Below are 14,092 nucleotides of genomic sequence, written 5' to 3' on the forward strand. Positions count from 1 at the left end.
TACACATTCCGGAGAGCTTCCTGATGGATAGATAACACTTGGAGCACCTTATATTTTGCATTTGTGCATGTTGTATTTATTTATTAACACTAGCCCTTACCCGTTCAAAGATATGAGCTCCGAAATGATGTGCAGTGTGTGGGTTATGGGATGTGCACTGTGCACAGTATATGAGGGATGGAAAGTAACTTTAACTGGTGCTTGCATGATAATATGTAGGAGCATCAATGTAAGAAATACCCGTTTCCTTTAATGGCTACAAAGATACTGTGTATCCAAGTGTAACCTATCCATCAGGAAGCTCTCCAGAATGTGTAAATCCATATTTTTCAGCGATGGCATGGTCTCCTCAGCCTGTTACTAGGACGAAGACTGATGCCGTCTCGAGTTAAACTGGTCTCGACTTAAACCAGGGGTCTTCAACGTTTTCAGGCCAAGGACCCCTTAGTTGAGAGAAAGATGAAGCAGGGACCCCCACAACCTGTTCATAGATTCCATATAGTTTCATTGTTTGACAGCACAATCGTCAGTGTATTTTGGACTCATGTCAATCTGTGTTTTCAGATATTTAACCACTTGAACCGTCAATACTTAATAAACTTGACCTTTCACTCTGTACTTAATCTGCTCTTTTTCCCCTCGACCCCAAAGCTCTCTTGTGAGCTTGTAGATCTGCTATTTTTGGCAAAAGTTATAGAATAGAATATGGACACTAGGGTTCAAGTGGTTCACAAAAAAGAAGAAAAAAAGTTTCTGTCACTCAAAGATTTGGAGGACCCCCTGTAGTCACTCTGAGGACCCCCTAGGAGTCCTGGGCCCCCTGTTGAAGACCCCTGACTTAAACTATAACACCGGGGTCCAGGGCCGGCCTGAGCAGGTAAACTTATAAAGACACACCAACATTCTGGTGTTAATTTTAAAACCATGGCATGGTTCTGTCATTTTGTGGTGCAGAATGCAGATTAAAGATTTTTTTCTTTTTTTTTTAGAAAGCTAAATGATAATTAGTAACCAAATGGCTATGTATCTCAGACAGTGTAATACAAATGGAACCAAATGGACCCTTATGGGTCCATTTGTACCCTCTCAGAGTAGATTTAACATTGATGAGAAGAGAAGAGAATGCATTAGGCTACAGACAGACCCCGATGTAATGGCATTTCTTTCTCTAAGACTGTGACACCAATTTGTATCGTAAAAGCAATGTTAATTTAACTCTTGAGAGTGTACAAATGGAACCAAATGGACCTGTATTGCTATTAAGCTAATAGCAATGGATAAATGCCCAAAAACCCATAAAGGTCCATTTGGTTCCTAACCTCATTTAGCTGGGGACCCCCTGAAACTTCCTCAAGGGACCCATGGGGGTCCCCGGGGTCTAGGGCCGGCCCGGACCCCACTTTGAGAACCATTGATCCAGAGAGGTTGGATTAGCGTGTCGGCTAAAAGTTGCTTTGTTTGTTTACTTTATCTAATCCTCCGAAATGAAGTAGTATGCAAAGTACAGAAAACAACAACGTTCTAACGCAACCCCAACAACGTTAATAACACCGTGGCCTATTCTGTCATGTTATGGTAAAGTTATTATTACATACCTGCTGCAGAAGAAAGCCAACGCGCATCTGGAAGTATTCACTCTGGTTCACAACAACAACAACGACAACAACTCCAACTCCCAACATGCACTCCATCATGGGAGGAAGGACGTCATTTGATGGGAGGCTAAATCAACAATAATAATTAAAATAACATAGATAACAACAACGTGATGGACCAACTCCGATAACATTCGATATAAATAATGAAACGCAAATTATGGAAACTAAATAAATGTATTATGCACTAAACTAAACGTGTTATTGAGGCGGAAACGGAAACGGATGTGTGAGTTTGTGGGAGCACTTGTCTCGCCATTACATTATCTAGGACAATAAAATATTATTAATTCATTGCTAGATGAGCGCACAGATATAGATCGGTAGATCAATAGATGGATCAATAGATATATAGATATTGACATGAAGAGTGTATGTATATAGACAGACAGATAGATAGATGGATGGATGATAGTTTATTAAATCATTTTGGCAGACCAGTGGTGTAAAGTAACTAAGTACTTTTACTTAAGTACTGTACTTAACTACAGTTTTGACTGAGGTATTTGTACTTTACTTGAGTATTTCCAAATGCAAATACTTTTATTCTACTCCACTACATCTGGGATCCAAATGTTGTACTTTTACTCCACTACATTTATTTGAAAAGTATATAGCCTATAGGTTACTATAGTTACTTTGCTGATATAAATTATAATAAAACATACATATACCACTTTAGCCCTATTTTATACCGTGACTATTCTAAAATAGCCGATCTACAAGCTCACAACGACGCGTTGTGAGCTGCTAGATCTGCTATTTTCAAAGTATTGATACTTTTACTTTAGTAGAAAATGTGAGTACTTTTTCCACCTCTGCTAATGACGTCAGCACGTACACAAGGAATGCGGAAGCAATTTGAAAGTAAAATATAACAACTTCAGAGCTCTAGTTCTCATCCAGTATAAATCAGAGAGTTACCAGCCTGGTATGAAAATGCTCAGAATATTTTTCAGTGTTATCTGGGTGGCAAGGTGTGTTATATAATGCAATCAATCATGTATTTTAACTCACGTTGTGTATTGCTATTGTGTCAATGGGAACCCACGGACAGCACGTGACCGCCGTCGGTCGTCCCTTTAGTCAAACGGTGACTGGTGGGGAGTCAGAATGTGACTCAGCGCCGTTCTGCCCATACGTCAGAATATGACTCCCAGGCAGTGAGACTGTGTTGCACTAAAATCACTTATGAAAGAATAGAAACACTCTAAAAGGGACATTCACTTGCCTATGAAAACAACATTAAGCTTATGTGTGTAATCAGTGGGACAGAGGGACAAGTGTGTGTGTGTGTGTGTGTGTGTGTGTGTGTGTGTGTGTGTGTGTGTGTGTGTGTGTGTGTGTGTGTATTGTATAATTACGTAATTTGTAGCAGGCATGCCTAAGGCTTTCCACACACAGTCAGGCACTAAGCACCCTTATAATACAATGTGGTTGGCTCTTAAAAGAGCCTTTGTGGGTGTGAATATACATAGAACTGACAGTTTACTTCTTTTTGGGTGCTGCCTTCTTTGCCGCCTTGGGTTTGGCAACTTTCTTTGCTGGAGATATCTTGGCTGCTGCGGGCTTCTTTGCCACTTTCTTGGGGCTTTTGGTGGCCTTCTTCGGGCTTTTAGCTGCTACTTTCTTGGCAGCAGGCTTCTTGGCTTTCTTCAGTGATTTCTTGGCAGCTGCTGGCTTCTTTGCTGCCGCCTTCTTGGGCTTCTTGGCCGCTGCAGGCCTCTTGGCAGCAGCGGGCTTCTTTGCTTTAACTGCTTTCTTAGCAGGAGGCTTCTTCGCCTTCACCGCCTCTGCCTTCTTGTTCATCTTGAAAGAACCAGACGCGCCGGTGCCTTTGAGCTGAACCAGGGTGTCTTTAGCGACCAGGCTCTTGATGGCGATCTTGACACGTGCATGCCTTGTTCTTCTCAACATCGTAGCCGCCGGCGGCTAGAGCCTTCTTGACCGCAGCCAGGGACACACCGCTCCGTTCCTTGGAGGCGGAAACTGCCTCGACGACAAGCTCAGCGACGCTGGGGCCGGTCTTCTTGGGTCGGGGTGCTGCCTTCTTCTTGGCTGCTTTGGCTGGGGCGGCGGCAGCTGGAGCTGGGGCGACTTCTGCCATGATTCTCTTCTGGTTGGAGTTTCAAATGCACTGAAAAAAAGTCTGCAGCAGGGGCGGAACTTAAAGTATGTGTGAGAACCATGTAGACTCAACCCACTGGGTCAGTGCTATGTGTGCTGCAGAATACTGAGACAGTTGTGTTTTCTCCCCAACTAAAACCAAATAAAACACAGGCAAATGATTTGATTTAAGTCAAAACAACAGGTGGAGCAGATAGTATACTAGTTGCACATCAGAATCAAATCATGTGGAGCCCTAGGGACTCATGAGTTTTGTTTTGGAATGTTTAAGGCGTCCCATACACATGCAGCTGCGTGAAACATCTTCTCCGTAGGTTGTTTGGTGTTTTGACGTTGCCGTGTCTCTTGGCCAAAAGACAGGCTGTGGTTGAGCTAGAGACACGGCAACGACAAAAAAAAAAACAACCTTCCATTGACAATGCATTAGTACGGCGCTCCCAGTGGCCATTCTCAGACGATACAGAGAAGATGTTTCACGCATTATGTGTGAGTCCAGCCTAAGGTGGCGTACAGACATTTGCGTGAAACATCTTCTCCGTATCGTCTGAGAATGGCCACTGGGAGCGCCGTACTAATGCATTGTCAATGGAAGGTTGTTTGGTGTTTTGCCGTTGCTGTGTCTCTTGGCCAAAAGACAGGCTGCGGTTGAACAAGAGACACGGCAACGACAAAAAACCAAACAACCTTCCATTGACAATGCATTAGTACGGCGCCCCCAGTGGTCATTCTCAGACGATACGGAGAAGATGTTTCACGCATATGTGTGAGTCCAGCCTAAAACCTCGCTACATGGAGAGTTGCTAAATATAGACTAGTGACAATTGACAAAGTATAATAAACATGTAGTGAATCTATATTTTAATTGGAATTATTGTGTATATCATGCCATGCTCCAATATTAAACCAGTTATAACACACACACACACACACACACACACACACACACACACACACACACACACACACACACACACACACACACATACACACGCACACACACACACACACACACACACACACACACACACACACTAACTAACTAACTAACTAACTAACTGCAGACTTAATATTAATTCGACATGATACTTTTTTATGAATCCATGAGTCAGTTTGTACCTCAGAAAGTAATCAAAAACTGCATTTGACCATGTTCATTTTAGCTGGGGTGAGTAGGTGCTTTGTTAATAAGGGTAATAATAATAATAATCATAATAATAAAGCTGTATGTAATTTCACATTATGCAGCATGATAGATAGATAGATAGATAGATGCAGCATGATAGATAGATAGATAGATAGATAGATAGATAGATAGATAGATAGATAGATAGATAGATAGATAGATTAAAGGTAACAGGACAGTAAAAAATAAAAATCACACCTGTGTGAACTGTGCGGTGGTCGTGGAGGCTGTGCAACAGCACTACTGGGTGGGTGCAGCGGGGGTTGCAGTACTTATGGGTCAATGCAGGTTGGAATCCCATTACTGTAAGCCAGGCCTGCTCACACTCTGTTTTCAAAATCAACATTTAAAAATGTCACTCTGACTGTAACAGGCTACTCCTGATATGAGAGAACATAATGGTTATGTATGTGGCCATCCCTGTCAGCCAGTAATCATGTATTACTACACTGTATGCTTTGCTGTCCTATCATGGGACAATAGATCACACAATACATTTATAGCTATGTAATTTCAACAATGTGCCTTTCTTTCCATGTGATGTATTGATGTTTATGTATTTATTTTATTACCATGCTTATTTTCAGTCCTCTGGATTAAGAGTGTCTGCTAAAAGCCTAAATTGAGTGTGGGGAAGGGCGTGTGTGTCATGCAGTTGTGTGTGTGTGTGTGTGTGTGTGTGTGTGTGTGAGTGTGGGGAGCGGGGGGTGGGCCGTGTGTGTGTGCGTTTGTGTAGTGAGTGTGGGTGGGTGGGGGGGGGGGGGGGGGTGTGCGTGTGTGCGTGCGTGCGTGCGTGCGTGTGTGTGAGTGAGTGAGTGTGCCTGAACAACAGCGCCCCTCCCTTAACATGTGTGGTCAGAAAAGGTACAACAGTCTACATACAGACACGGACGGAGACATACCCACACACATACCCATAGGAGACGGTTTGACCACCGCTCAAAAAGAAAAGAACTGTCACTCGGGCACAGCCGAGTGACAAAAACAAACAAGAAAAAATACGAACCAACAATACAGGAGAATCAACCATACAAAGCAATTAAGTAAAAAAAAAAAAAAAATGCAAACTCAAAGAACTTACAATGGTCCAGTCATTCATTCAAACATTAGGAACTACTTATCAACACACTCACAAAGTGCCAAAAATATACACATATACAGTATGCATAAGTGTTTGCACCAAGACAATAATAATAATGCTTAGCCTAAATAAAAGAAAAGGTGCAGAGCCGGAAAAGTGTCCAAAAGTCTGTGCAAAAAGGAAGTGACCATTGTCGAGTCACAACAAAGAAAAAGAAGAAAAAAAACGCAGATATATGCCTCTCTCGCAATACAGGAGGGGGGGGGGGGGGGTAATTTGGATGGCCCGGGATGGAAGTTTGGAACAATATCCTTCGGTCTCCGAGCGTCTCCTCCGCCGTCATGGCCCACGTATGTTATGTGGATCTGACCCAGTTATCAATGACAGATGGAAACTGTTGGGACAGTTTGGACAAATTACGTATTTGTGATCAAACAATAGCAAACAAAACGTTTAAATATTCAATGAACTGTAGGCCTATATGTATTTGATTAGGGAGACATGCTGTAACCAGCACACGTTGCTTTTTGTCATGCTATATATCACATGTTTGTATGATTAATTCACCATTGTGCTCTGTAGGCCTATATCAATCAAATGAAAAGTGGTACTATCGTATTTCTACTGGAAAATGTTATGTCCACCACCTTATACTTATAGCAGCAAGTGACAGAACTGTAATGACAACTGTCACTGCAAACTTTATTGTATTTCATTCAAGGCAGCACAATTTCTCAGCTCAAACTATGGGGGAATGATCTATGTCTGATGTTCATATACCCAGCGGTTATGATGTGGAGAAGAACTCGCGTCAAGATTAGTTATGATGTAACCTATATTGTGATTATACATAGGCAACGCGTTTAAAAAAAAGGCTTAGAGTATATATATATATATATATATATATATGGGTCAGTGACGTGACGCCCCAAAAAACATGTTTTTTAAAAAACTTTAAATAGCAGGCATAAAAATTATTTACTTTTGTTCTACTCACTCTCAACTTTATGGAAACACATTTTGTTTTTAGATATTTTATTGGAATCAGACTTTATTGAGCAGTTTGTTGTACTTGTGCCTAAAACCGTCATCTGGTGTGACATGACAATAATTGTTCATAAAATGAAAATGGAGTACACCTTTCTTAAGTTACTCACTTTATCAAAGTCCTTTATCATAACTAACCTGTGATCCACTATAGTTTTGTGAAAATTAATTGAATCTGTATATTTTTTTCATAATCAACACTCTGTGTGAGGCCCATGTTGTCGATCTTTCAACATATTTTAATTTTATTCTGACAAAAACTTTCTTTAAAATTACACAAATATTTGTGACTCTTCCTGATACTATTTTCTATGTAAACCATACACATTTTTTCGGTTTCATCATTAATAAAGGTATGATTTCTCACTATTTGGAGTGTCACACCAGATGACTTAGTGTCACACCAGATGACCATATCTTCATGTGTCAAAGCAAACTGTGTTTTAACCTACCTATTAGTGAGTACTGAACTTTACTGATTGATTAAACAATTACCCAGGAAAAACAGCAACAGTAAAATTGCTTTAACATTAAATAACATGGCCTTAATATTTCTGAACAGGATAGTATTGTTGGGCCTTAACATAGGATAACAAAGAATTGTAGTAGTAGATGGATGATGAGGATGTGCACAGGAATGCTACGCACACCTAAGTCTTCTGCCGGCCCACGGCAGAAGGATCTTAAAGAGACAATAAGGTGCATAGCCACACTGGGAGCCAAGGCAACATTTTATTAACACCAATTATTGGAAACAACTCAGCATTCAGGTGTATTACTTTTTTCCGAAGTCTCCTGAACTTGAACACAGCATTTTGAGTTGAACAAATTTATTTACGAATCATGTCGTTACACCACATCTCCACTAGCTAAAGAGTGCTGGGTTGTGCAACTCCGAAAATAGCTGATCTACAAGCTCTCGCAGCACAATGCGTTGAGAGCTTGTAGATCAGCTATTTTCGCTATGTTTGTCTCGGGTCCTACCTTACCTCATTGTCCAGTCCAGTGAGTGAAAGTACAAAAGTATTAGATTAGATTAGAATAGACATTTAGACTGCATTGTACATCAGCCAGTCACATTTGGTGAGGGTATAGACATTTAGACTGTATTGTACATCAGCCAGTCACATTTGGTGAGGGTAGCAAACCGTTTGCCCTGTTGCGGTTCTGCTATGCCACAGACAACTTCCTGCTCTTTGTAGAAAATGCAGTCTCGCCCCTTTGGCCAGACAAAACCATTTTTCATTTTTCCAAGTTGATTCATGCAGTTTATCTCTAGCCCCTCCTTATTAATGGTAACAATCTGCCCCACATATGGCTTTCCCTCATATTTGATTATGACAAACTGTCCTTGTGTGTATTCATCTGAGGAGGTGTCTGAATCCTCAGCTTGGGCCTCTCCAATAGATGCACTTGTGTCCAGCACCTGAGTAGAAGACCTTCAGGAGGAGACATTTAAATGTAATTTATTTGTCAGGTAGATTGTTTTTAGTAGTAAAATGTAATTACTAGCAAGTCCTCAAGTTTGCCAAGTATGTTATACTCACTGAAAAGTGTTACCACAATATAAGGTTTAGGTTTCTGTGAAGGGGTTTCTGCTCTGTCTGATGAATTTGCTGTATCACCGAATGAAGCTAAATTAAATTATGTAAAAATGTTTAAAACGTTGTTTTAAACATGTTAAAATGTTTTAAATGGATAAAAGAAACATGGGACTTGTTATTTATTGTTATGTCTGTAGGAAAATACAGTATATATCATCTGGTGTGACAATCAAGTCATCTGGCGTGACAAGCAGATATGTCACACCAGATGACGAAGTGTCACACCAGATGACGTTTTCTGCATTTAGGACTACCTTGAGGCTACCAGGTACACATTAGCATGCTAACAACATGCTAGCTATAACAAAACAACCTAGATTTACATGTAATTATGACCAAAGTTTCAAATAACTTTTGCTTTATTAATGAAAAAGGTGTCACACCAGATGACATCCAGAAGTGCCACACTTGTCAAAGTTTCAACAAGATGGCATTTCATGAAAATGTTAAAATCATAACTCACCTCAGACACCTGTCTTGCAGTTGTGCTGGGAGTGCTGAATAGCCTTACAGAAGAAGGACCTCTCTAGCCCAGTAGGTGTCCAAATTATTGCCTGTTTAATTTTTCCAAACTAGTGTCACACCAGATGATTTTGGTTTGGGGGACAAAATCTTTTTGATCAGAAATGACTGAAAACATTATGCTTGGACTTTGAAAAGATATAGGCTCACAAATAGACATTTTTTTTGCCTAAATTCATTTTTAAATGAATTTTAGCAATTCTTTTTCTTAGTTTTATTCAAGTTCCCACTTTGAGAAACAAGGTCGGGACAGTCACACCAGATGACATTTACCATGTTTGGTTGAAGATTCTGAAGAAATGAGGAATGAAATGTTTTAATCTTGAGTAAGTTCACATAAAGCTTAATGTCCTGCACAATATTCAGAAGGTTTTTGACAAATATATTTTTTATTTATACATGTTTGACACCGAGGACAGCGAAAACGCTACGTCACGTCACCCACCCATATATATATACTGTATAGACCTATATATATATATATATGTCTTTATTTTCTCTATTTCTTTTACATGAGACTGACATCAAAAAGGAATGTAGAACACTGACTGCACACAGATGTGTGAAATTAGTTTTAATGGGGATTGTACCGGTAGCCTATATGTCTGTTTCCTTTCAATGTTTTTGATGCAAATGAGACTACATGCATTTCAATTCAAAGGAGCATTCAACCGTTATTTATTCTTGAAAAATACATTGAGGTTGACCTCATTTGCAGTGCCGTCGATACTTTCACGTGTGTGTGTGTGTGTGTGTGTGTGTGTGTGTGTGTGTGTGTGTGTGTGTGTGTGTGTGTGTGTGTGTGTGTGTGTGTGTGTTCTTCCATAATGCTGCTATTCTACATTTACCCACTAGGCGGGAGTATCTCATAACGTAGCACTGGCTGACCATCCGTGGCTGTCCTGGTCATTTTGATACATGACCTGCTGGCTGAAGTTAATCACTGTATCTATGGGAGGGTGCAGTTTTCTACAGGACCCGGACTCTGCAGGAGAGGATTGAAGGACCGGGAGAGTGGAAGCTATCCATTTTAACTCATGTGTGATGGACTCTACATACCTGTGATTGTGATGCTCTGAGTTGTTGAAAGAGAAGAGAAGTGGTTCAAATACATCATTTTACCGACACACACTACTGGACAGGCAACAACTATCATTTGGAATCACTATCAGAACTTTAAAAAGTCATAGGCCTATATTTTATTTTATTACAGCCTATATATGAATTCATAATGTGTTGATGTGATGCGTTGTGAGCTTGTAATTATAGCAGATCCCTTTTCTTTTGTTGAGCTTTTGGAAGGAGTCCCCATCCAAAAAGTTTATATATCATCACAATCATTTTAACCATTATTTTCCTTCTATATTGGCTAAAAATACTTTGATTAAAAAATGTAAATTCTCTACTTTGGGGCACTTTTTTTTCAGATGGGGAAGGGGTCCTTAGCAAATGAAAAGAAAAGGCTACAGTCGTTTGTTTCATTCTTTGGTTCATGTCTGACCTGAAGAAAAGTCTCTATACCAGGGGTCAGCAATCTTTTTGAAATTATAAGTGCCATGTTTTCATTTTCTAGGTAGTCAGTATGCCATGTCAACATACATTTTAATGACACCCCATCAATATTTCTGACATATTTTGATTGTCAGGACTCTCGGACTTTGTTATAACGACCATTAGAAGCAATAATCCACCTATCTCCCCGACTGTTAAAAGCATATGGTTTTAAAAATGAATTTATTATTTTGATTACGTTGCTGTATGAAGAGTCCACAGTTCAGGTTAATGTAAATGGTGTTTTGACTGAAAGTATTGAAATTAAGGGGCGTAAAACAGGTGTCTGCAGCGCTCTATATTTTGGCTATTAACCCTTTATTAAAAATAATTAAAAATGATAAAAGAAAAACCAGTAGCGGTGAGAGGGTGGTCGGCCTGGCCTACGCTGACGACGTGACCATCACAATTAAAAACCAGTATGAGTTAGACGTTATAAATGAGCACTTGTCACTTTATGAAGAGGCCTCGGGTTCTAAGCTGAATCCAGATAAAACGGAGGGTGTCTGGTTCGGGAGGAGGGAGGCCTTGTCAACAGTAAATATAAAAGACAGTGAAACAATAACAGTCCTGGGTATCAAGTTCAGTAACAGTGATAGCTATGGGAACAATTGGGATGACAAGGACAAAGAGATAAAAGAAGAGCTAGAAAAATGGGAAAACAAATCATATCCTTATAAAACAGATTATAATTATAAAAACATGTATTGTGTCAAAAGTCAAAAATATTATTTAGCAACCATTTTTCCCCCAAAGGACCAGACACTTAAAAAGATAAATATATCACTGGTCAACTTTATTTGGGGAACCACCAGGGAAGTTACTAAAATAAACCTTTTATATAAAAGTAAGCGTTATGGAGGTCTTGGAGCTGTAGACCTGGGACTAAAACTAAAAATCTCCTTGCGTAGAAATGTAGCTGCCGGTTTTAAAAGAAGCGCAGCATGGATTGGCGAGGCTTTAAGCTGGACCAAAAAGAAAGGCTGAGCAAGGAGCTCTTTGCCTTATTTTAAAATAATGTACGGTGATTTGTTGTATTAGTATAATTCTGCTCATCTGAATATCGATTGGACTGAAATTTCGAGCAAGGAAATATGGTGTTATATGTGATGACATGTAATCTGAAATCTGGATGACAATCAGAAGCAGGTGTGTCTAACAAATATTTGGAGTAAAAAAAGAGAGACGTCACGTGGCTGGTGTCTGTAAGACGACTAGCCGTGAGGGCAGTTGTCAAATGAAGTTTTTTTGTAACAACAGTTAAATGCCCTTTTGTGAATTGTGACGAAGATGAAACTATAGAGCACCTGTCCTGCTGGTCGATTGTCTCAGATCGCAATATGTGGGGGAGAATGTCCCGCATTGGTTTTACTGTAAAGTTGACTTATAATGCGGTAATGTATGGTGTATTTGAGGAGAAGCTTTCGACCAAGCTTTTCGATCTAAAGGCTTAGTTTGGACTTGATATTGAACAAAGGGGATTTAAAACGAAAAAAAAAGAAAAAGTAATGCCCTTACATATGTTCTGTACGTGGTTATTATAATGTACTTACATGCCTTTGAATTATATACATGAATGAAAATGCTTAATGATTGTAAACTACAAATCTTCAATAAAGTTTATATAATAAAAAGAGAGGCTCGTTCATTCATTAATTCATTAAGCTAAAAAAACAACTTTTTATTTTATTTTATTAATTATAAGAAACCTGACTTGTTCTAGTTAGTTTCACACCTGTATTGTCCAATTGACAGCAATAATTTAATTTACCATTGCATAGGCCTATGTGTCAAATACAAAATACAGAATTAACATGTGAATGGAGTCAATTAGCGCCAGTCAGCTGCTTTCAAGGAAAAAACTATTATGTGTGAATTGCTCCATGCAGTCAATGGATCAATTAGCTCCCGCTGTGAGATCAAACACATGATGGCCCATGCATCCAAGGATCAAAGGCATTTAAAATGGTTTTGTCGCAACATTTCACAAATCTTGCTGCTGTCATAGATTTCATAGATTTACTGTAACTGCATAGCCTGGATCATCGCAATGCCATGTAGGCCTATTACCTTGCTTATAAATCGCTCTGGCTTAAGAGTGTCTGCTAAATGCAAACATTTTAAATTGTAATGGAATGATCATGCATGTGTGCGTAAATGCGCGCTGCGCATATAGGGTGTGCCAAATGTAGTTCTAAGAGCGGCCATTTCTTGGGTAAACACAGCCTTGCAGGTGTTCTGAGTGGAGTAAAGCATTAGTTCTATGCCATGCATCAAACAATTGAAACACCTGTGTTTTGGCCGTAGCCGCTGGCACACACCTCAGAGCCTTCTACCTATACGGAGAGTTGCGTCACTCCCGTTCACTTCATGGGGCCAGGTATTCTACGCACACATCTATTGGCGTATAGTGACAAATGGCGAACCGTAAGTTTACAAAATGCATTGAAGTCTATGAGGTGTAAAGTGACAATGAACCACGTGACCAGCGCTGTTTCTCACCCCGCAGTGGCAGGACTCTCTGATTAGACGACTCTGGCACACACTATAGACACTTGTCTGATGGTCATCTTCTCCCTGCATGTATGAGCCGGTGATGCAGTCTGTCTGTGTCTCAGTCTAGGTTGGCTATATAATTATTATGTTTGTTATTGAAACTGTCTTTGCCCTGCCGCTCTGTGCCCTCTAGGGAATAACATCACCAAAAAATATCATAATATTAAAGCCCCCAAAATAAATACACAATATTTCCTATAGTCATAATTCATAGCAAATAAATAATAATAACCATAAAGCAAATATTCAAATGGCTTCAACATGATGTGTTTACTGTTTATCGACAGGCTAGCATATAAACACCCCGTGCAGGTTTTCTTTGATGGTGCGCAGGCAGTCTTATTTTCCATTACACCTAGATGTCTGTCTGTCTGTCTGTCTGTCTGTCTGTCTGTCTGTCTGTCTGTCTGTCTGTCTGTCTGTCTGTCTGTCTGTCTGTCTGTCTGTCTGTCTGTCTGTCTCTCTCTCTCTCTCTCTCTCTCTCTCTCTCTCTCTCTCTCTCTGTGTCTCTCTCTCTCTCTCTCTCTCTCTCTCTCTCTCTCTCTCTCTCTCTCTCTCTCTCTCTCTCTCTCTCTCTCTCTCTCTCTCTCAGTGAGCATGCCACTCATTAATCATTGCATGCATGATTGCCATGTTGTGTAGGCTATAATGACAAATTAACTTGTGTGTGATAATTATGTATCCTAGGCCTATAGGCCTAAGACAATCAATGCAACAGCTTTGAGTACAAACGTCATATAGTGTAATGGGAAATAAGACTGCCTGC

At 39.9% G+C, this 14,092-nt stretch overlaps 1 pseudogene across 1 annotated transcript; it reads right to left on the minus strand.

The window, feature by feature from the left end:
- Nucleotides 1-3,143: 3,143 nt before the first annotated feature.
- On the minus strand, nucleotides 3,144-3,762 carry LOC308284291 (histone H1-like; annotated as a pseudogene). Its single transcript has one exon. The product of its transcript is annotated as a histone H1-like (transcript).
- Between the last annotated feature and the right edge of the window lie 10,330 nt (nucleotides 3,763-14,092).

This window comes from Nannobrachium achirus (assembly GCF_963921795.1).
Source record: "Nannobrachium achirus genome assembly, chromosome: 4".
NCBI classification, from domain to species: domain Eukaryota; kingdom Metazoa; phylum Chordata; class Actinopteri; order Myctophiformes; family Myctophidae; genus Nannobrachium; species Nannobrachium achirus.